The sequence below is a fragment of the Gorilla gorilla genome, chromosome 19, assembly GCF_029281585.2.
Source record: "Gorilla gorilla gorilla isolate KB3781 chromosome 19, NHGRI_mGorGor1-v2.1_pri, whole genome shotgun sequence".
Lineage (NCBI taxonomy): Eukaryota > Metazoa > Chordata > Mammalia > Primates > Hominidae > Gorilla > Gorilla gorilla.
The window spans coordinates 38,997,112-39,020,106 of NC_073243.2; the positions used below are offsets into that span (position 1 = coordinate 38,997,112).

At 39.4% G+C, this 22,995-nt stretch overlaps 1 long non-coding RNA gene across 1 annotated transcript in view; it reads left to right on the forward strand.

The window, feature by feature from the left end:
• The window catches only part of LOC129527964 (uncharacterized), a 127,257-nt gene extending 107,383 nt beyond the window's left edge, over nt 1-19,874 (forward strand). Inside the window, exon 6 of the long non-coding RNA XR_010131752.1 lies at nt 18,787-19,874. This is a non-coding gene — a long non-coding RNA (uncharacterized lncRNA). The remainder of the gene's footprint in view (nt 1-18,786) is intronic.
• Nucleotides 19,875-22,995: the final 3,121 nt, after the last annotated feature.

A 22,995-nucleotide genomic window follows, 5' to 3' on the forward strand; every position in this document is an offset into this window, starting at 1 on the left:
GCCTTCTCCCATATTTCAAATCTCTAAGGTTTCACATTCTCCATTTTTACATTTTTTATTCTTCTTCAAATTTCTCTTCTCTTATAAACTCTAAATTTTAATTTTATTTAAGGTCCATATCTTTTCATCTCTTAGCTGGATTTAAGTTCCTTCTTAGAACAGTATTGCCTCTTTCATTCCAAGCCTCAGAGTGTATTTAGGCATTTTCTTTTCTCTCTCTCTAGAGATATCTTTGGGCTGAAGCTTGATGAGAGGAGTCTGCTTCATGGAGATCTGTAGAGATGGGCTGAGAAGGAAGTGAAAATGCTTTCATGTGCCCACTGCACTTGGTGCATCCCATTAGGGGCAGTTATTGGGAAGTACATACTTCTTAAGGGGGTCTCAGATTATTTCTTACCTCTGGACCAGAAGAAACATGGACAATGGTCACCTCTCATATGTATGTACCATTGTACATACAAGACAAGGGAGCCCACCGGTTTAAATTGTGCTTTGCTGTGTTCTGAGAGTTATCACTACATTATTCAGTGTGTGAGAATTTGAGGGAAAACATTATACTTCCACTGTTTTGAATGCTTTTCTGGGCTGTAATTTCCAGGACCTGGATCTTTAGGGGTGTATTACTGTTATTGCAAGAAGGGAGGGAGCAGATGGAAAATAAATATACTCAAGGGCTCAGAGGCTATTACTGATGCTGGAGGCAGGTAGTCAGGCAACAGGAAGTAAATACAGTGAAACAGTGGGAAAAAGACATTTACCTTTGGTCTCTTGAGCTGCACGAGTCAGGAGCTAGGGGATGATTAGTCCCAGGGCTTCTGCATGGGGCAGCCTTAACAGGTGGTTCATAGAATGTTCTACTCATATAGCAATTGACTCTGAGCAGCTGCATCTTATAGACCTAAAAATAGCCCCAAAATGAGATTTCTGAGACCCCAGAGCTGCATAAGGCAGAGCTGGTGACAGTAATGACAGCTGGGCATCAGTGATATTGAACAGCTCTTTGCAAAGCTCCTTCCATGCCCATTGTTGGAGAGAACCTTGTAACAACCCTGTGAGGGACAAGGGCAAATATCACGAAGACTCTGTTGTGCAGATGAAGAAACTGAGGCTGAAGGAGCTTAAATAAATTGTCCAAAGCCACGTACTTAGTTTTAATGTTACCCCACGCTTCCCAGGGCATAACAGCTTCAGGGTAGAATTGGATCCTAATAACATTTTCTAAGCAGTATTTCTTTTATTGCTATTCATCAACTTTTGGGAATTCCAGATCTCCTAAAATTCCTTCATAATAATAACATTAATAATGGTAATTGCATTTAAATTAGCTATTATTGTTTAAGCATTTACCACATGCTCTTTAAACCTCACAAAAATCCTAACACCTCACAGTGTTATTGTTACCCCTACTTAAAATATATATATAAAAAAGGTTCAGAGAAGTTTAATAATTTCCTGAGATAATACAGCTAGTGAGCAGCTGGTCTAAGATCATAACCACTGGATATATAGCTCCAGAGTCACGTATTTGCATTAGGACATATTCAGGTACTCATTTAGGGTGTCCCCAGGGATGTTCCTGTGTGCTAATAAGCACAGCCCTCCTGGCAACAACAGCCTTTCCTCCTTTTCCGCGTGTGACACACTGGGTCTGCTCTGACTCTTGGCCTTGGTGGGTGTGGGTCTGGGTCTCTGTTCATGGTGGCTCTGGCTGCTTCATCTCTCTCCCCATTTCTATTCCTTGTTAAACTGGCAGTAGTCACTTCAGTGAAGGAGGACCCAGTGTAAACTACTTCTCCAAGAATCACAGCCTGATGCTCTGGTTTCTTAAAGAGATGTCAGCAGTAAATACCTTTTTACCTTTTTATGTATCTCTTCTTCCTAAGAACTTGGGCATGAACCCAGAGGGGCAGGGCAGAAGGGCATGCTCTTTGATCTGTGAAAAATTGCTCTTCTCTTTCAACTGCTACTTCTCAACTTTACACAAATCATGCTGCCCCTCATCTCTTTCATGCCTAAGCACACTTTCTTACCTTTCACCTACATAGGGCCCAGGGGGCCATTCAGATGTGAGCAAGACGGTCTGACCTCTCAGAATTAATATTTCCTTTGGGCTCTTAAACTGGAAGACCCATTATCCCCACTGTTACAATCATTGCTTATTATACATGTCTTAAAACCTCTCCTACTAAGTTGTGGATGTGAGGGTTTTTTTGTTTTTGTTTTTGTTTTTGAGATGGAGTTTCTCTCTTGTTGCCCAGGCTGTAATGCAAAGCTGCGATCTCAGCTCACTGCCACCGAATGTGAGGATTTTTTTGGGGCAACACATCTTTGCATTTCCATACACAGCAGGGTGCTTGATATGTAGTTTATGATATGAATGAAAATATGAATGAATGCATGTAGGTAAACAACATTAAGTAGTGTAGTTACTGTTGATTTTAGATTATATTTCTATCAGAATATTAAATTAAACCTTGGCTTGTACTCACTGGAAAGAATTTACATTTTTATTAAAAAAGAATGTTAAAATAAACCCAACTCATTTCTGCCACAGGGTATTTGTACTTTCTATTTCCTTTCACCGAATACTCTTCCCTGAATTTTGCATGGCTTCCTTTCTCATTTCTCTTAAATCCAATGTAACCTTCTTATAGGGGCTGTCCATGATAGCTCCATTTAAAATATTATCTACAGACGTTCTTTACTCTTTTACTCTGGTCTATTTTTTCTTAACAGAGCTGTTGAATGTTTTCTTATTGTGGGTAAAATAAAGTTCCATGAAGATTGAGATCCTTGTCTTATTTCCTGCTCTATCTCTAGGACCTTGAATAGTCACTGACATGTAAGTAGTGATGGTGGCAGTGGCCCATCTGGAGCAGCTGCTGTGGGAATGCCAACTGCAGCAGGGGAGGCATGGTTGGGGCTGTACACTCCATGAAGCTGGCAGGGCCTGGGAACAGGCAGAAGCCTTGCCCCCTACTGAGTTGGTGGGATGGGAGCCCTGTGATCCTGGGCAGGGCTGCAGCTGCCCAGCCATGGCTCCAGATCCAGGCATCCCTGCACCCTAGGGAGCCCAGGAAGCTCTCCTTCTCCACAGGCTCAGAAGTGCCCACTCCTGCTCCCTGGCCTCTCCCTGCTCCTGGTGCCCGCTCCAGTTTCAGAGCAAAGTTGAAGCCAAGCCCAGGCATTGTTGCGACCAGCCCTCACACTGCCTCAGCCCCCTCTGAAACTTTGGGCACCAGTGAGCTCAGGGAGGGAGGCTGGGGGCTGCTGAGGGCAGTTCGGTGCAGGCCTGTAGGTGCCCCTTGGTTCAAGCAGTCTGGGCACCATGGAGAGCACGTTGATAGTTGCAGGAGGCAGACAGATTTCTAGGAGGGAAGGGGTGGGTCCCTAGTGAAGCTCCACCTTCGAGCCAGGGATGACCTGCAGCCTTGGGGCCAGGCTGCCAGTTCCAGGTGGGGTCCGTGACCCAGAACGAGAACTTATGGTGCATTTTCCAGGCCTGCCCATGGCCACCCATGGTCCATTCAATATGCACTTCCTCCCTTCTGAGCCCATAAAAATCCCAGACTCAGTCAGACTTGCACACTCATTGGGATTACCTGCCTGCTGAAAGGACGTACCCACTGCAAGTCTCCTCTCCGTTGAGAGCTGGACAACCTGTCTGCAGAAAGGAGCCACTCACTTCAGGTCTCCCGCAAGCTGTTCTGTTACTCAGTAAAGTTCTCGCTGCCTTGCTCACCCTCCAGTTATCTGTATACCTCATTCTTCTTGGATGAGGGACAAGAACTTGGGACCCGCTGAATGGTGAGATTGAAAGAGCTGTAACACAAACGGGGCTGAAACATGCTCCCTATTCACCACCTTGCAGGTGATGAGAAGGAGAGAAGAGCTGCCACCTTTCTGGGAGCCTAGACCTTGGAGCTCCCCAAGCCAGGGCCGTGGCATGCTGTAACACCCTCTTTGGGGCTCTGCAGTTCCTGGTGTCTTTGAGTTTTCTGGCACCATTGTGTTCTCCATGTCCAGACGCTGGTGCCCACAGCGGAAGCTGCTTGCAGTATGTCTGGTCCAGCTGTAGCTTTACATGGAGCCAGCACCTGTGCTGGCAGCTGGAGCTGCCTGCCCTGCTATAGCTGGTGCACCTGGCTGTACACAGTGGCCAGACCCTGCACTCACTCACTCACACACCTCTCACTGCTCTGCAGCTGGCTCGCCCTTGGCAGGTATGGGATCTGGGCCAGTAGCGCAAGCTGAGTGCAGCTGCTGGACTGAGTGGGCAGAATGAGCCAGCGGGCACAAGCAAAACCCAAGTAGAGGCACTGCTGGCCACAGAGATTTCCAGTTGGTGAAGTGACACCCTAAGGACCCTGTGACAATAGGAGCTCAATAAATATGTACAGAGTCAATGAATTAAGCCAAGAAAGGCTCCCTAAAGGGGTGTGTGCCCACATGCAGAGGTTTCCTTAGTTTTTGTTAGATGCCACTCTAGTGAAGACATTCAAAGTTCAACAGTTTGGTAACATCTAAAATGTCGACTCCTCAAAAAAGTTAATTGTTTATTGATCTCTTGTTATTGCTCCTTGAAAATGTGTATCTAGACCTATACAACTCTTAGTTCAGAGTCCATTATTTCCTAGTATTTATAGCTGGACAGTCTCATGATGAACAACAGCCTATATGAAAACCTGGTTTTATCTGCCAAAATTGAAAAATAAGTAGACTTGAGTGCAGTGTAGATTTTAAAAATACATTTATACTAAAAAAAAACAAACTATTTTGCTGACATTAAAATATTTGACAAATTTTGGACCTTTGCTTCTGGTCATGATGAAGTAATAATGATTAGATTTGCTCTCTTGCCTGAAATAAGAAAAAAATAGGACAAAGTATATGAAACAGTGGTTCTCAGGATATTGGACATCAGATCGGCACAACAGTGACCTTTGAGAGATGGTAAACAAGCAAGGCGAACCCTACAGTTGCCCCAGCTTACTGTCTTGAGACAGTGTCTAGGCTGTGGGACAGGGAGAAGAATCCAGAACAGAGCTTGGCAGCCTCCCTGAGTCTAGGGGCTGGAGCTGGAAGTCCAGGTAAGTTAAGCCAAGTGGCTAGAGTTCAAGGACAGAGTGCCAGAGAAAGAGATATGCACAGAGAACTCCAGAGACATGCATAGGGTCCCCTCAAGCATTCAGCTGAGTACTGATCAGCTCATGCATATGTAAAACGCAACTGGGCTCTGGGAATAACCACTCAGAATGATTAGAGGGAGCAACCTCTCGGGCTCACATGGCACAGGGAATAGTGCCTGCTCCCACCAGCGGTGGTGGAAAATGTCGTAATTCACAGGGTATCCAGTGAAGTATTAAGAAGTATTTTCTCTCAGTAGCACAGCAAAATTAGCTGTATCCTAAATGCTACTCTGGTCCTGCCTGACAAAGCCTGAAAGCAAGACTTGAAGTTTCCAAGTAACTTAACCATGTCCCAGATTGTGATAAATACGAAATACAACCTGCAATTAGGTAAAAAGAAAAAAAATCTGTCAGTAGAAACTGACCCCAAACTGACACAAATGTTAGAATTGCTAGACAAAGACATTAAAACAGCAATAACTATATCTGTTCAAGAAGCTAAAGGAAAGGTTGAACATGTTAAGTAGAGATATGAAAGATATTTTTAAAAGACCCAAATTGAACTTCTAGAGATTAAAGCAACAATAAGACCAAAAGCATACTAAATTGTGTTAGTGGCAGATTAGACATTACAGAAGAAAAGACTAGGAAACTTGAAGGCATATCAGCAGAAACTATAATTGACAGGTTCAACAGTCATATCTCAAAAATTGCTAGAATAAGTAGACTAAAATTCAGTAAGAATATAGAAGACTTAACTAATACTATCAACCAACTTGACCTTTTTGATATTTCTAGAACATTCCACTTCATGACAGCAAAATACACATTCTTTCAAGTGTACACAGAACATTCACCAAGGCAGGGCATATTTTAGACCACATAACAAATCTGAATACGTTTAAAATAATTCAAGTCACACACATTATGCTCTCTGACCACAAGTGACTGAAATTAGAAAGCAACTGAAAGATATCTGTAAAATCCCCAAACATTTGGAAGATAAAGAAACATTTCTAAATACACTGTGAGTCCAAGAAGAAATTAATAGAGAAATTAGAAAGTATTTTGAACTGAAGGAAATGAAAATATAACATATCAAAATTTGTGGCATACAGCTTAAGCAGGACTTAGAGAAAAAAATACAGTGCTATATAACCGTGTTAGAACAGAAAAAAGTTCTCAAATCAATTACCTTAGCTTCCACCTTAAGAAAGTTGTAAAAGAAGAGCAAATAAAATCCAGATAGGCAGAATAAGGAAACAATAATTATCAGAGCACCATTGAATGACACAGAAAACAAAAATAATAGGGAAAAGTTAATGAAACCAAAAGCTTATTGAAAGGTCAATAAAATGGATAAACCTCTAGCCAGACTGATTAGGATTGAGAGATGGCGTCACTACAGATTACAGGGATATTAAAAGGATAATAAGGGAATACCATGAACAACTTCTTGCCAATAAATTCAACAATATAGATGAAATGGACAAATTCCTTGAAAGATACAAATTACTAAAGCTCATTCAAGAAGAAACAGATAACCTAAATATCCCTGTATCTACAAAGTTTGAGTTTGTAGTGAAAAACATCCCGCAAAGAAAAATTCAGTACCAGATAACTTCAATGGTAAATCCTACCAAACATTTAAGAAAGAAACAATACGAATTTTCACAAACTCTTCCAGAAAATTGGAAAGGAGAAAGTACTTTCCAACTCATTTCATGAAACTAGAGTTGCATTGATACCAAAACCTGACAAAAACATTACAAGGAAAAAAAAATCTCAAATCTGGAGCCTGGCTCTGGCCAAAATTCTATGTATGATCTTTTAGGCCTGACCAAGGTAATTACAAAGGTTTTATCTAGCAGGTCTCATGGGGAAAGCTGCCCTCCCAACACCAGACTTGCACTGAAGTTTCTGAAGGGAGTTGCAGTCCAGGACTCAGGCCCCTTGGCTAGCCACTTGGAGAGGCCTTTGGTTGGGACATCGCTGCCAAGACCTCCCTCCTCATTGGAAAGTGGAGTTGGGAAGGATTTGAAGACACTATTCCCTACTCTGACTCAGTACTCAGTACTTTTCTACTCTGGTCCTTCCCCTTTACCCTCCCTCCCCACCCTCTGGGTCCCATAGAATGGTAGGAGCCTTTTATATGGCGAGCCCTTGACAGTGAGACAATGTCCTTCAGTCCATGCTGAGACATCTGACCCCAACTGGATGCCATTCTATAGGGCAAAAAGGGGACATTGAGGGAACCAGCACTTTCTCCTCTTTGGCCTCTTGCTTATACTATTGCAGTAAGTGATTCAGTTAGGGGTGTCTAATCTTTTGGCTTCCCTGGGCCACATTGGAAGAAGAATTGTCTTGGGCCACACATAAAATACACTGACACTAATGACAGCTGATGAGATAAAAAAAAAAAAAAAAAAAAAAAAAAAAAAAGCAAGAAAATGTCATAATGTTTTAAGAAAATTTACAACTTTTGTTGGGCCATATTCAAAGCCATCCTGGGCCACACACAGCCTGTGGGCCATGGATTGGACAAGCTTGGATTCAAGGCTTCAATGTTATTTTCATCTTGGTTTGTCTTAATGGCTACTCTGACATCCAGAAGCTAAGCACTCTCCAACTCAGTTCAACTCTTGACAAAACCAATATTCTTCATGAAATATAGAAAATCAAACCCTACAATATATAAAAAGAATATATATCATTACCAAGAGAGGTTTATCACAGGCATGCAAGATTGGTTTAACATTTGAAAATTAATGAAAATAATTCACCATATTAAAACAAATTTAAAAATAATAATCATATGATCATCTCAAAAGATGCAGAAAGAGCATTTGACAAAGTCTAATAACCATTCCTGATTAAAAAAAAATCTTAGCAAACTAGGAATAGAAGAGAAACATCCTCATTTTGATTAAGGACATTTATGAAAAACAAAACTAACATCATACTTAAAATGCTTTCTTCCTGAGATAGAAACAAAACAAGGTTATCTGTTATCATACTTCTATTGAACTGGAGGTTGTAGTCCATGCAGTAAAGCAAGAAAAAAAATAAAAAGCGTCTAGATTAGAAAAGAAGTAGTAAATTAGTTTTTATTCATAGATCATCTATGTGGACAATTTTATGGACTCTACAAAAAAGTCACTAGAATGAATAAGTAAGTTAGCAAGTTTGCAGGATACAAGATCAATACACAATTAAAATTGCATTTATATTTACTAGCAACAAATAATGTGGAATTAAAATTTTAAAATAATATTATTTATAATAGAATTAAAATCATGAAAATCATGAAATATTTAGGGATAAATCTGACAAAAGATGTGCAAGACCTGTGCGCTGAAAACTATAAAATATTGGTGAGAGGGATTAAAGAAAGCCTAAACAAACAGAGAGATAATGTCTTCATGGATCAGAGACTCAGTATTTTAGAAATTTCAATTGTCCCCAAATTGATTGATAGATTCAATGCAATCTACCAATCTAAATTCCAGAAAATTTTATGTAGAAATTGACAAGCTGATTCTAAAAGTTATATGAAAATGCAAACAGCCAAAGAACATTAGAAAGGAGAAAGTAGAAGGCTAACACTACCTTATAAGATTTTAAAGTCTTATAGTAATCAAGGTCAGTATGGTACTGGCATAAAAATAGACAAATAGATCAGCAGAACAGAATATAGAGTCCAGAAATAGAACTACACATATGGGGTCAACCTGATTTTGACTAAATAGCAGAGACAATTCAAGGAGGAAAGATACTCATTTCAAAAAATGGTGGTGTTACAATGGGATATGAAAGAACCCCTGATATTATACACAAAAATTAACTCAAAAGGGATTACGGACCTAAATGTAAAACCTGAAACTAAAAACTCTTACTGTCACTGAACTGAACTGGGTCCATTTGCCAGTACACAATTGAAAGCCAAACACTGAAGCACTGGGTTTTTGTACAGAGAAAAGTTTGTGGCAAGGCTGTTGAGCAAAGAGATCAGTGCCTGGCTCAAATCTGGAGCTGGGGTTCAGGGCAGATTTTATAGTCAGAGGATAATGAGGCATGATGTGATTGGATCTTGCAATGAGGTGATGCTGGGAGGTCTAATTTGACTGGCTTCTACAGTGGGGTGACACCAGGGCTTGATCTGATTGAATCCTGGATCCTGCCATGTGCCTTCTGCATCTTAATTTGGCCCCTGTTTCTTGGTCCAAGCACTTACGTTCTGCTCATCGCTGCATGCTTGGTTCATCTGGGTATGCTCAGGTTACATGACCTTCAGCCTGGGGGCGGTCTGTGGCAACTGAAAAACAACTCAGCTTTGTTACATAAAAGTTGAACCAGATTGATTTGGTGATTAAGAAAACATGGGGAGAAAACGCTGTCTGGCCTTAAATTAGGCCCTTCCCTTCCCTCCCCTTCCCTCCCCTTCCCTCCCCTTCCCTCCCCTTCCCTCCCCTTCCCTCCCCTTCCCTCCCCTTCCCTCCCCTCACGTCCCCTCCCCTCCCTTCCCCTCCCTTCCCTTCCTTTCCCTTCCCTTTTTTTTGAGACATGTCTCACTCTGTCACCCAGACTAGAGTGCAGTGGTGTGATCTTGGCTTACTGCAACCTCCATCTCCCAGGTTCAAGAGATTCTCCTGCCTCAGCCCTCCAAGTAGCTGGGATTACAGGAGCACACCATCATGTCCAGCTAATTTTTTGTATTTTTAGTAGAGACAAGATTTCCTCATTTTGCCCAGGTTGGTCTTAAACTCCTGAGCTCAAGCAATCCGTCTGCCTTGGCCTCCCAAACAGCTGGGATTACAGGCGTGAGCCACTGCACCTGGCAAAATTAGGCAAATATTTCTTCATGAAACACCAAAAACATGATATATAAAAAAACAAATTAAACTGAACTTCACTAAAACTAAGAACTTCTACTTTTCAAAAGATACTTAACTGGCACAAGACAGGGAAGCCCTCTCTCACCACTCCTATTCAACATAGTGTTGGAAGTTCTGGCCAGGGCAATCAGGCAGGAGAAAGAAATAAAGGGTATTCAATTAGGAAAAGAGGAAGTCAAATTGTCCCTGTTTGCAGATGACATCATTGTATATTTAGAAAACCCCATCGTCTCAGCCCAAAATCTCCTTAAGCTGATAAGCAACTTCAGCAAAGTCTCAGGATACAAAGTCAATGTGCAAAAATCACAAGCATTCTTATACACCAATAACAGACAAACAGAGAGCCAAATCATGAGTGAACTCCCATTCACTATTGCTTCAAAGAGAATAAAATACCTAGGAATCCAACTTACAAGGGATGTGAAGGACCTCTTCAAGGAGAACTACAAACCACTGCTCAACGAAATAAAAGAAGACACAAACAAATGGAACATTCCATGCTCATGGATAGGAAGAATCAATATCGTGAAAATGGCCATACTGCCCAAGGTAATTTATAGATTCAATGCCATCCCCATCAAGCTACCAATGACTTTCTTCACAGAATTGGAAAAAACTACTTTAAAGTTCATATGGAACCAAAAAAGCACCTGTATTTCCAAGACAATCCTAAGCCAAAAGAACAAAGCTAGAGGCATCACGCTACCTGACTTCAAACTATACTACAAGACTATAGTAACCAAAACAGCATGATACTAGTACCAAAACAGAGATATAGACCAATCGAACAGAACAGAGCCCTCAGGAATAATACCACAGATCTACAACCATCTGATCTTTGACAAACCTGACAAAAACAAGCAATGGGGAAAGGATTCCCTATTTAATAAATGGTGCTGGGAAAACTGGCTAGCCATACGTAGAAAGCTGAAACTGGATCCCTACCTTACACCTTATACAAAAATTAATTCAAGATGGATTAAAGACTTAAATCTTAGACCTAAAACCATAAAAACCCTAGAAGAAAACCTAGGCAATACCATTCAGGACTGAGGCATGGGCAAGGACTTCATGTCTAAAACACCAAAAGCAATGGCAACAGAAGCCAAAATTGACAAATGGGATCTCATTAAACTAAAGAGCTTCTGCACAGCAAAAGAAACTGCCATCAGAGGCAACCTACAGAATGGGAGAAAATTTTTGCAATCTACTCATCTGACAAAGGGCTAATATCCAGAATCCACAAAGAACTCAAACAAATTTACAAGAAATAAACAAACAACCCCATCAAAAAGTGGGCAAAGGATATGAACAGACACTTCTCAAAAGAAGACATTTATGCAGCCAACAGACACATGAAAAAATATTCATCATCACTGGCCATCAGAGAAATGCAAATCAAAACCACAATGAGATACCATCTCACACCAGTTAGAATGGCGATCATTAAAAAGTCAGGAAACAACAGGTGCTGGAGAGGATGTGGAGAAACAGGAACGCTTTTACACTGTTGGTGGGACTGTAAACTAGTTCAACCATTGTGGAAGACAGTGTGGCGATTCCTCAAGGATCTAGAACTAGAAATACCATTTGACCCAGCCGTCCCATTACTGGGTATATACCCATAGGATTATAAATCATGCTGCTATAAAGACACATGCACATGTATGTTTATTGCAGCACTATTCACAATAGCAAAGACTTGGAACCAACCCAAATGTCCGTCAATGATAGACTGGATTAAGAAATTGTGGCACATATACACCATGGAATACCATGCAGCCATAAAAAAGCATGAGTTCATGTCCTTTGCAGGGACATGGATGAAGCTGGAAACCATCATTCTGAGCAAACTATCACAAGGACAAAAAACCAAACACCACATGTTCTCACTCATAGTTGGGAATTGAAAAATGAGAACACTTGGACACAGGAAGGGGAACATCACACACCGGGGCCTGTCATGGGGTGGGGGGTTGGGGGAGGGATAGCATTAGAGATATACCTAATGCTAAATGATGAGTTAATGGGTGCAGCGCACCAACATGGCGCATGTATACATATGTGACAAACACGTTGTGCACATGTACCCTAGAACTTAAAGTATAATAAAAAAAATTTTTAAAAAAGAAAAAAAGAGAATAAAAAGACAAGCCATAGATGGGGAGGAAATATTTGCAGATCATATATCTGATAAAGGACATGTACAAATAATATATAAAGAACTTTCAAAGACTAATAATAAGAAAACAAACAATGCAATTAAAAAATGGACAACATATTTGGATAGTAGTTTTACCAAAAAATATATGTGTATGGGAAATAAGCACATGAAAATATGCTGAACCTCATTCGTTACTAGGAAAATACAAATTAAAACTACATTGAGATACCACTACAGACTTGTTAGAATATCTAAAATGAAAATGACTGACTCTCTACCATGTGTTGGTATAGATGTGGAGTAACTGGAACTCTCATCTACTGCTGGAAGAAACGGAAAATACTACAATCAGTTTGGAAAACAATTTCTAAAAATAATTTCTGAAAATGTTAAACATATACCTACTGTCTAATCCAGTCATTCCTTTCTAAGGTATTAATCCAAGAGAAACGAGCATATCTCCATACCAAGAGTTATACATACATGTTTTCAAGAACTTTATTTTTAATAGCCCCAAGCTGGAAACAATTATGATATATCCATCAACAGGTAAAAGGGTAAACAAATTATGGTATGTTCACATAATGGAATTCTATTCAGCAATTTGAAAAAAATGAACTATTGATACACACAGCAATATGGATGGATTTCAAAACAATCACATTGACTGGAAGAAGCCAAACAAAAAGATTAGATAGTGTATGATTCCATTTATGCAAAATTATAGAAAATGAAAACTAATCTACAGTGACAGCAGATCAGTAGTTGCCCAGAGATTGTTCATGGGGCAGAGATATGCAGGAGAAAGGCATTACAAAGGGGTGTGAATAATCTTTTGGAGGTAATAAGTATGCTCATTTTCATAATTTTTGGGATGGTTTTACAGATATATTCATATATCAAAACCTCCAATAATGTACACTTTACATATATGGATTATATTGTTCATTAATTATGCCTCAATACAGCTCTTAAAAATATGTAACAACTTTTCATTAAAATCTTTTAAAAAAGAATTTTACTTATTTTGCATTTTTAAAAAGAGTGAATTGAACACAATTCAATACTTTCTGGGTGACTCTGGGTCATCATTGTGAATATGAATTATTATGAGACAGCCTCAAAAATGAACTCAGATGAGTATAAGTGATTGAGTTTATACCTGGGATTTTGGTCTGCTCTTCAAGTTCTTCAGGCCCCTCTCTCTGCTGTCAGTGTTCATGACCCCCTGCCACCAGCACATCCTCCTCTAATCTGAAACTTTCTTTAAAGCACCGTAGGCCAAAGGTGTATTGCCAAACCTTTCTACAGACTAAAGTTCACAGGCCACGACTAAAGTTCACAGGCCACCTCAGCAGATGCCATCCCCCCTTATTTCTGAATACTAAGAAGTTCTCACTTGCTCAACATCGTTGGGCTAGCCCCAGCCTTCTCTCCCTCTTCATTTTCAAGGTCAATCCCAGCCAGTGGGCCACGTGTTACCTTTCAAAGGCATGGCTAGTAAACGTTCTCTGTTCAGTAAGTGAATGAATGAAAAAGAGATGAAAAAATTCTATAACATGACATATGGTATCTTCTTTTTGGTGCCTCTATCTGAGTTGCTGATCTTTCAATGCTGTTTTCTGGAAATGCTGCACTGTGGGATCCTGCTGTGGCTCGTGGTGACACGGACATTAGAGACCAGGGACCTAAGGTGTTAGTCACATTACATTGTGAACATCTAAGTCCCAGAGATGAAAGGAACAGCGTGATTGCTGTGGAAAATGGCATACACTTTGTTTTGTTGCTAGCTCTGTGTATATGGAAATTGGGATAATTTTTGTCTGCCAAGACAGCTAGATATTTTCACATTTCTTTTTCTCCTCTTGATCATCCTAAATGTTTTAAGTTATTTCTGGTGCCTCTTCTATCATTTATTTTGAATGCAGTAAGCCTTTCTCTGCAGGTTTGTTGACGTCTTCTCATTGAACTTTCCTGGGAACAAGCATGTTAATGACATATTTAATGTCGGTATAAGCCATTGATTTGGGTTTGTGATATTTGCTGGAACATTGTGTCCTGAATAAAACATAAAAACACACTAAAATGTAACCTAAGAAACTGAATATTTAAATGGTCATGAATGAGAAAGCACAATCCAATTATTTTTTTCCCCTGGAGTATAAAGAATGTGGAAATCTAAATCTGAGGGATTCATATTTGATTTTAAGAAGTGTTATGTTTCAGAAAAATTCTTTTAAAGAACAAATAAAGAATATAAATAATGACATCTAAAAAGTTTCTTGCTTAAAATTGCTATAAAAGGTGTAGTATAGATGATAGTAAAAGTCACTTGCTGGCATTTATCATTGAAATGTTGGTCTTTAGAAATGAATTGCTGTAAAAAAATAAATTTGGTATTGCTGCTGTTCTAAAAAAAAGCATACTGAAATCATAATCCCTCTGAAGTTGATGACTTCATTTTTTTCATTGTTGAAAACTGTTACTCTGCTATTGGATTAATTAAGAGTCTGTGTTCAGAAATCTTTTTTTTCTTTTTTCTTTTTTCTTTTTTTCATACGGGGCAATGCTTTGTCACCCAGGCTGGAATTCAGTGGCACGCTCAAGGCTCACTGCAGTCTCAACCTCCTGGGCTCAAGCAATCCTCCTACCTCAGTTTCCCAAGTAGCTGGGACTACAGGCGTGCACCACTACACCTGGCTAATTTTTCTATTTTTGTAGAGATGGGGTTTCACCATGTTGCTCAGGCTGGTCTTGAACTCCTGGGTTCAAGCGATCTGACTGCCTTGGCCTTCCAAAGTGCTGGGATTACAGGAGTGAGCCACTGTGCCCAGCCTGGAAATCTTAACTTTGAAATAGGAAAACAAAATTAAGGTTTTTTTCTTGCTGTGGTAAATGGTAGCATTGGCCCTAATCCTTCAACCCTTGCTGTGTCTCTGTCCTTTGCTATGTGAATTTACAGTTCCCTTCACTCCGGTGAGTGGAGGATATTTTCTCTGCCCTGTGATATTGTGCTGGCTGAAGAGAATAGAACAGAAGCAACAGCGTAACAGTTCTGAGTGCAATTCTTTTGTGATTCTGTTTCTCTTGTGCCTCTGCCATTGCCATGAAAGAATATGCCTCCTCTCAACTGCCCATAGGTGGAAGAGGGTGAGGGGCACAAGGAACAGAGCCACCCAAACTGAGCCCAGGCTAGATCAGCTGGGCCCTGGCCCACACAGCGATGTGCAAGTTAAATAAATGCCTATCGTGGTATGCCACTGAGATTTTATGGTTATATGTTACACAACATTACCATAGCAATATCTAACAATACTGTACAAAGAGAATTTCAATGATAGCACCAAAAATAGTTATCCACAGTGAGTTTTCTAAAGATTTGTAGCAAAACGACATATATAGTGTTTTGCTTGTGTGTTAAGATCCTAGATTAAAAATAATTGTGGTAGCAATTCTTAGAAATATAGATGTTAATCAATCCATGATTATATTAAATTAAATAAGTCATATGAAAAGGATAAAAGTTTGGGTTGTGCTTGCCTTACTTATTCATCTTTTACACAATGTCTGTTACCTTTCAATACATTCAACAAATTCTTACTGAATTTGAAATAAATGAACGAAGGAGTGAAATATCTTTTCCTTCCTTAATTTTCATTATTTTTTTCCCCTTAAAAGTTTACTACAAAAAGGCAAAACATCTAAAGAAGAGACTTCAAACAACAAACAAACCAATCAGAAATTCACAAATCATTGCTCTAGGTCAGTGGTTCTCAATGGGATGTGACTGTGCCCCTCAGGGGAATTTGACAATGTCTGGAGACATTTTTGGTTGTCATATCTAGGGGTGGGGTGCTAATGACGTCTAGTAGGTAGAGGCCAGGGATATTGCCAAATATCCTACAAATGCACAAGATAGACACCCCCCCCCATAATAAAGAATTATTTAGCCCTAATAATTTTGTGTGTCCTTTGATTATTTTTGTATTCTTTTGTCTTGCAGGTTCCTAAATCTTTCCCTCTTGTTTCTTTTTGCATTCTCTACGCAGTCTCCAAAGATCACCTCTACTTTTCCTTTGTCTTTTTCTTCCCCAGCCTTTCCAGAACTGCCTCCCTGAATCTCATGTCACTTTTCAGTTTCTTCCTTGTTGTCTGTATTCTTATCCACAAAAACTCTCTTTCAGTATTTTGACATTGAAGATGGGCTTTCTCTTTCTGGGAGCTATTTTAGCTTAATCCCCTCTTCTCTCTTCCTCCCAGATTTTCTGGAGATCCTCTTTCCCCTGATCAATCTCTGCTAAGGTTTGTAGTGGAAGATTTAGTATAGTGTGTCTGTACATACATTTTTTTTTGTTAATTACAGATAATTTAAAGTGTGTAGTGTTACTGGTTTTGATGAAGGTGTGGAATTTGTGTATGTATCTTTTTTCTTCTTTTTGACCTATGTTGTTTTTGGGAGGATGTGTGGAGAGATTCAGATTTAGGTAGCCACCATTATCTCAGCTATCCAGAAATGATGTCATTTGTTTTTTAACTTTGCTTATAGTATCCTGGTTGTAAAGAAGTTTTGCAATTTTGTGTAGTTAAATCTGTCTTTCTATGTTGTTTGTGGACTTTCATCACGCTTGAGAAATGTTTGTTCCCCTCAAGATTGTAAAAATGTAATCTCATATTTTTTCCAGTATGTTTTTTTAACAAAAATTTAAAAATCTGAATGTATTTATATTGTAGGACATAGGATTCAATTTTTTTTTCTTTTTCTACTTCTATTTTAGAGCAGAGTACATGTGCGGGTTTGTTACAAAGGTATATTATGTAATGCTGAGGTTTGGATAAACTGAAATCATTACCCAGGTGGTAAGCACAGCACCCAACAGGTTGTTTTTCAGCCCTTTCCCCACTTTCTATCTCCTCCTCTCTAGTAGTCCCCAGTGTCTATCATTCCCATTTTTAGGATATAGGATTCTAATTTTAATTTTTCCTATAGATAGTAGATTTAAAAAATAATATATGATTTCAGGCAGGTAAGCGTCCTTCCCAAATTCTTAGGCTAAAGAAATATTAAAGCCTGTATAGGGCATTTGTAAAGAATCTTGATGTGAAAATTCCCTGGTGCAACCTATACCAACTTGTGAATAAGCATTTGAAATACAAGTATTTAAAGATTAGGAAATGATTGTGCTCTGTGCACACAATCAGGCGTGGCAAATAAATTTTGATTCATGTACCATCTCTAGTTGATAATGGCTGCCTTGGAACTCTGGGTTGAGAAAGGCTGTCAGGCCAAATTTGAGCTCGGCTGAAAAGAAGGACATAATGACTACTGATAGGAAGAAGTGAGTTGTGCATCAGTGGAGATGCTGTGAATACAACACATTACCGTTCCCATAAGCACCTTTAATTTTGATCATCATTGCCTAGGATGGTCTCTGACATATGGTAGAGCTTGAGCACAAAAGTTAGGCTGCCTGGGTTTGGTTGGATTCTGGCTTTAGTACTTACTAGTTTTATAACTTTGGGTTGATTATTCAGCCTCTCAGCGTTTCACTTTATCTGTGAAATGGGTGTAATAATAACATCTATCATATAAAATTGTTTTAAAGAATAACAACTTATATGTAAAATGTTTAGAATAGTCCATGATTTATTATAAACAATAGTTATTATTATTATTATTATTATTATTCCAGATGTTAGTTATCTGTGGAATGAATATATTCAGCTGTTTTATTACAATGTTCCTTGTGTGTATAGGAAATTATGCTAGTATCTGTGAGTCTAATGGTGTTAACCACTCTTTTGGAAAGCTTAATTATACTCAATAAGAGAATCATATGCAACATAGATGTTCTATTTAGCATCTACTTACCCGAATTATAGAAAAATTATATTGCCTTTAGATATTAACCTTGCAAATCCAGAAATTTATAATGTGACCCATTGTCTTAACAGACTCAGAAAAGTTTATTGGGAGAATGAATATGAGGTGTTATGAGCTCCTCAGAAGAAAGTTGCTATTAAGTACAGGATCATAAAATCATGAGATGTGAACTAGAATATTGTGAATCTTTGACATTTATCTCCATAGTTGAATCTCTATTAGGCTAATAAATTTCAAAGGGAGTTAATTTTAGTAATTTCAGAAATCTTATTTAAGTACGTCACATTTAAATAAACTTTGCACAGCAGATGCTATAGGTGAGAACATGAACTTGAATCCTATTCTCAGGAAGAGGTTTTCCAAAATAAAGAGAGCATATTTCGATTTGTTTATGTACATTTACTGCAAAGGAAGAGCCAAGCAGTCATCAATAGTGCGGCTGTGGATAACTATTGGCTTTAAGCTTTGCTTTAAATGAATCTGTGTGTGTTCTGCCTTGGATCACTTCCTGAAGTCAATACTCATTGGCCTCAAAGGACCTCTCTGAGATCTAAAAAGATGTCTATCCATGGAGATAACATTTAGGGAGATTACTACTGTGTTTTAAAATTCATGTTTAAAATCCACTTCTCTTTAAAAATAATCATTGTTATCTTTCAGGAAACAAATCACATGCAATTACGTAACTGTGTTTCTATTTTCTGTTGGAAATTTTAGAGAAGATTATCAAGGTTATCTGTGCTCAATGTGTGCATCTCAGATCAGCAGCATCAGCATCACCTGGGAGCTTGTTAGAGCTGGAGACTCTCAGGCTCCACGGCAGACTTCCTGAATCAGAAGCTGCAATTTAACAGGATCCTCGGGTGATCTGAAAATGCAATAAAGTTTGGGAAGCACTGCTGTTGGTCATTAGACAATCTAATGAACTAAGACTTTTGCCGAGCATCTGGTAGGTGGAGGGGGTCCATCATACAATTCTGAATGGCAGTCATTTAGATAAGTACAAGTTGGCTAAGGTGGGAATAAAATGTTTGCTCAAATGATCTGTTAATTTTTGTAAAAAGAAGAAAGGGCAATAATACCTGAAGTTATTAAATTGTAATACCTGAGGGTATTAAAATGAAGAAAGGCAGTGTCTGATGGCTGTGTGTCAGGGGAGTCATGCCCTATTGCATAATTAGAAGTGTATTGTTTCTGTTCTCTGCTTTTACAGTCAGATAAACATTGAACAGACATCACATCTGTTTAGTGATTCGGGAGTTGGACTTTCGAGGGGGAAAGTTATCTAATTATAATGTCACTAAACGTGTGCTAATTTCACAACACTCATTTTTCGGTCTTCTATGGAGAGTGAGATTAGGAAACATCCAGAAAGGGCAAGTCAGGTCTGTAGAATGAAGTCAGCAATCATTGGTTAATTTAAACAAAACAGCCGCCCAGCCCAACCCATATACAATCATCCTGTTGCCTTCTGCAGACACTTTCTGTGTTGGAGCTGATATCCAAGGACATTTATCCTCTCTTTCCCAGGCTTAAAGCACAGGTGGATTTAAAGCTCTCTTTCGTATGGTTTGTCACGAAGTAACAGTAACTGATAGATGGTGTCTCCACTCTGGATACAGAGCGAGCTAATGAGATTTGATGATGGCCACTGGTTAAAGACCCAGGACTGATGAGTGTGCTGGTGACTCTAGTGACCCCAGCCTACTGATTTTTATTGACAGCCTGTTGATATAACTAAGAGTTTGTGATTTAAGCTTTTTTAAGCCCTTAAATAAAATAAAAATAAGGTCTTTCTAATAGTACTTCTTTGTAACTTGTCTTAATTAAACATACCACCTTTTTTGGAAGCACTCTGTTTTTTAGTTATTTGCAAAATGGCTTTGTCTAAAGAGAAGTGTGTGTGCGGGTGTGTGTGTGTGTGTGTGTGTGTGTATTTTTTACCATCCCGCCTCCTGCTATGGCAAAACTCAGCAACATATGAAACCCGAGAGCTGTAATTGATTTTTCCATTTCTATGTTCTTGGGAGATGGAAGTAAAAGGGTTACATCAGAATCTTTCTAGAAACATTCTGCTCTAAATCAAACTCTGCTGGTGAGTAATTGTTGTTGCCTTGGTGAGCTTTATTGCCATTTGCTGATGCAGCTTGCTGTAGCCAAACTACCACAAGGGACGTATAATGGGAGCCCTGTATTCAAGCCCTTCTTGGAAGAAATCTATAAAAGAGCAGAGATGTGAACCTAGCAATAAATCCTAGAGGCATTTGTGCTGGAGCCATGAAATGATACCAATAACTCCTTAGTAACACATTAAAGGGACAATAAAGGGAACTCGCCAGGGAATTTTATGTATTAAGGCTATTTTTAATTGAAACTCATCAAAGAGACAACAGAGCATGAGACAGCAGCTGTTTCCCCATTGCTTTTCATTCATTTTAGATTTTATTGTGAACTCTACTTTTATCTTGCCACTTAACAGCTCATTATTTAAAACAGCCTCAAAGATTGGTCAACGCTACTCAAGAGCCCCTAAGTGGGTTCATCAACCTATAAGCTCCACACTTGTTCTCACCCTTTCAGAGCTGCTTTCTGTGATCTCATCTAGACGTCCTCAATAAGTCAGTTAAGTAATAGGCCAGTCAGTTTAGGTTGAGTTGGTGCCTGCTATGTGTCTAGTAGTATGCTAAGTGTCACAGAGAATATGAGGAAAGAGAGATCACTGCTTCTCAAGGGGCTCAGAGCTTATTTAGAGCTGCTCAGAATAAAACAAGGGGGCCAGGAGAATAATGCAAAGTAGAGTTAAATGCTAAACCATTTAAGGAGTGGGGATCTCAGGGTGGTGGGAATAATGAGGGAGGGTTTCTTGGAAGAGGAGGACCCGAGATGGGCTCTGAACAGGAGGCAGAGAGTAAGGGCAAGTGGGAGGTGTTGTAGGTGCAGACAGGGCTGTCTGAAGCATGAGCTTTATGTTAGAGACTGGTGGGAAAACTTGGATGAATTGGGGGTGGGATGTAGGGTAAAGAAGATGATATAGGAGGACTTCACTTGGAGAAGACCAAACTGGAGCCAGAGAGGTAAAACTGTGGTGCCTCCAAGGTGGGAAAAGATAAGGGAAGGGGAAGGGGAAGGGGTATAGTGGGGGAAGGAAGAGCCAAAGAGACATTGTAAAGGGCTTGAGGTCTCTTTCCCCCATTTTAGAAATTCCTTAGCTAACTTCCTTCCTACTCAATGTTTCTCAGAATGTGTTCTGTGAACCACCTACATTGAACTTGTTAAAAAGGCAGATTTTTGGCAGATTCCTTGGACCTACTAAATTAGAATCATTGGAAATACAGATCTTTAATAATTCCTATACATTTTACTCAGGAGGAAATGGAAACTCAGGGAGGCTAAGTAATTTGCCCAATTATCACAAAGCTCAGAAAGTAGTGGAGCTGCGGCTCGCATCCAGCCTCCAAAGTTCATTCTGTTTCTATCCCAGTTGCCCCTCTGTTTACTCTATCTCTATGTTGTATGGAGAAACTAGGCTGGCCACATTTGTGTTGTGGCTTTCATGTGTTTATGTTTTTAAAAATGTTTTTTCTTGTGTGCTTGTGTTTGCGGGACAAACATTCTGACAATAAAGGGAATAAAAAAGTTATCCTCAATATTTTACCTCATCAAGTGAACTATTTTCATTTATAATATTTCTAATGGGCTGGGAGAGATAGTGTAAATGTAGCAAAATGTCCACAATTAATCAATCTGGGTGAAAAGCTCTCGGTTCCATTTTTTTGTCTTTCCTTTTTTTTCTATAGAGTTGAAATTTTTCAAGATGAATAGTTGCTAAAGAAAGAGAAAGGGAAGCGGTTTGCTCCAGTGTTCCTCTTTCTACCTTCCCACTGACTGAGAAGCGGCGGTTAGCAGAGCCACAGCCTTGGATTAGAGATAAGAGGCACATGTTGAGGAAGGTGGAGTCTCCCCCACAACCCTGGACCAGGTACGTCTGTGCTAGTGTTCAACACAGAAATAAACACCTATCTTATTTAACAACAACAAAATGATAACACAACCACTTTTAGTTATCAGTGTGGTTTCCGGACTGCTTGGGTCCAATCCCAGCTCCTCCGCTTGCTAATTAGGTGAGTTATTGAAACCTCACTGTGTCCCAGTTCACATGTTTTAAATGGGTGTAATATCACTTTTCCATAGGGTTGTTTTGAACATTGGTCACAACATGTGACACATGTAGAATAGTGCCTGGCATACAGTAAGCATTCAATACATGTAATTACTATTACATGCATTTAATATGTGTATCACATGTAATTAAATATAACTATAAAACACCAACGAAGTTGACAATGAACTGCAAACCTGGCTCTGAGGGACACTGGGCAAGTTTTTGTGGAAGAGAAGTCAGGAAGAAAGTGAGTTTCATATTGGTTTGGGATTTGAGATAGTTCTGCAATAAAAGGAATGTTGGTGTCAAACTAGGTATAAATCTGTATTTTATGTGATAAACAACCTATAAAAAGGCCATAGGAAAAGCAAGTCTATTCATTTACTTTCAGGCTCCAGTGCCAATAAAAGCCAAGAAGAACCTCCGGGGCAATCAGTCTGTGAGTGCCTCGGATATATTGCTGTCACAACGGGGTCAGTGAGGGCCAGTTGAGAGAGTGCTAGGCCGACAGACAAGGACCTGGGCTTCCAGCTCTGCCACCTACCAACTGTGTGATTTCTCTGGTTTTAGTTTCCCCATCTGCAGAAGGGGGTTTGATTTTAAAGATCTGGATTCTTAAGTAAGCATTGCCTGGAGGAGTTTCCTTGAATTTAAGCAGAGATCATTCAATAATGCTTCACCTTTCATTCCCAATATAGCAGGCAGATATTTATTGTTATGCTAGTCCTCTGATGCCTACTGACTCAACCCATGCCCTCAGCTTT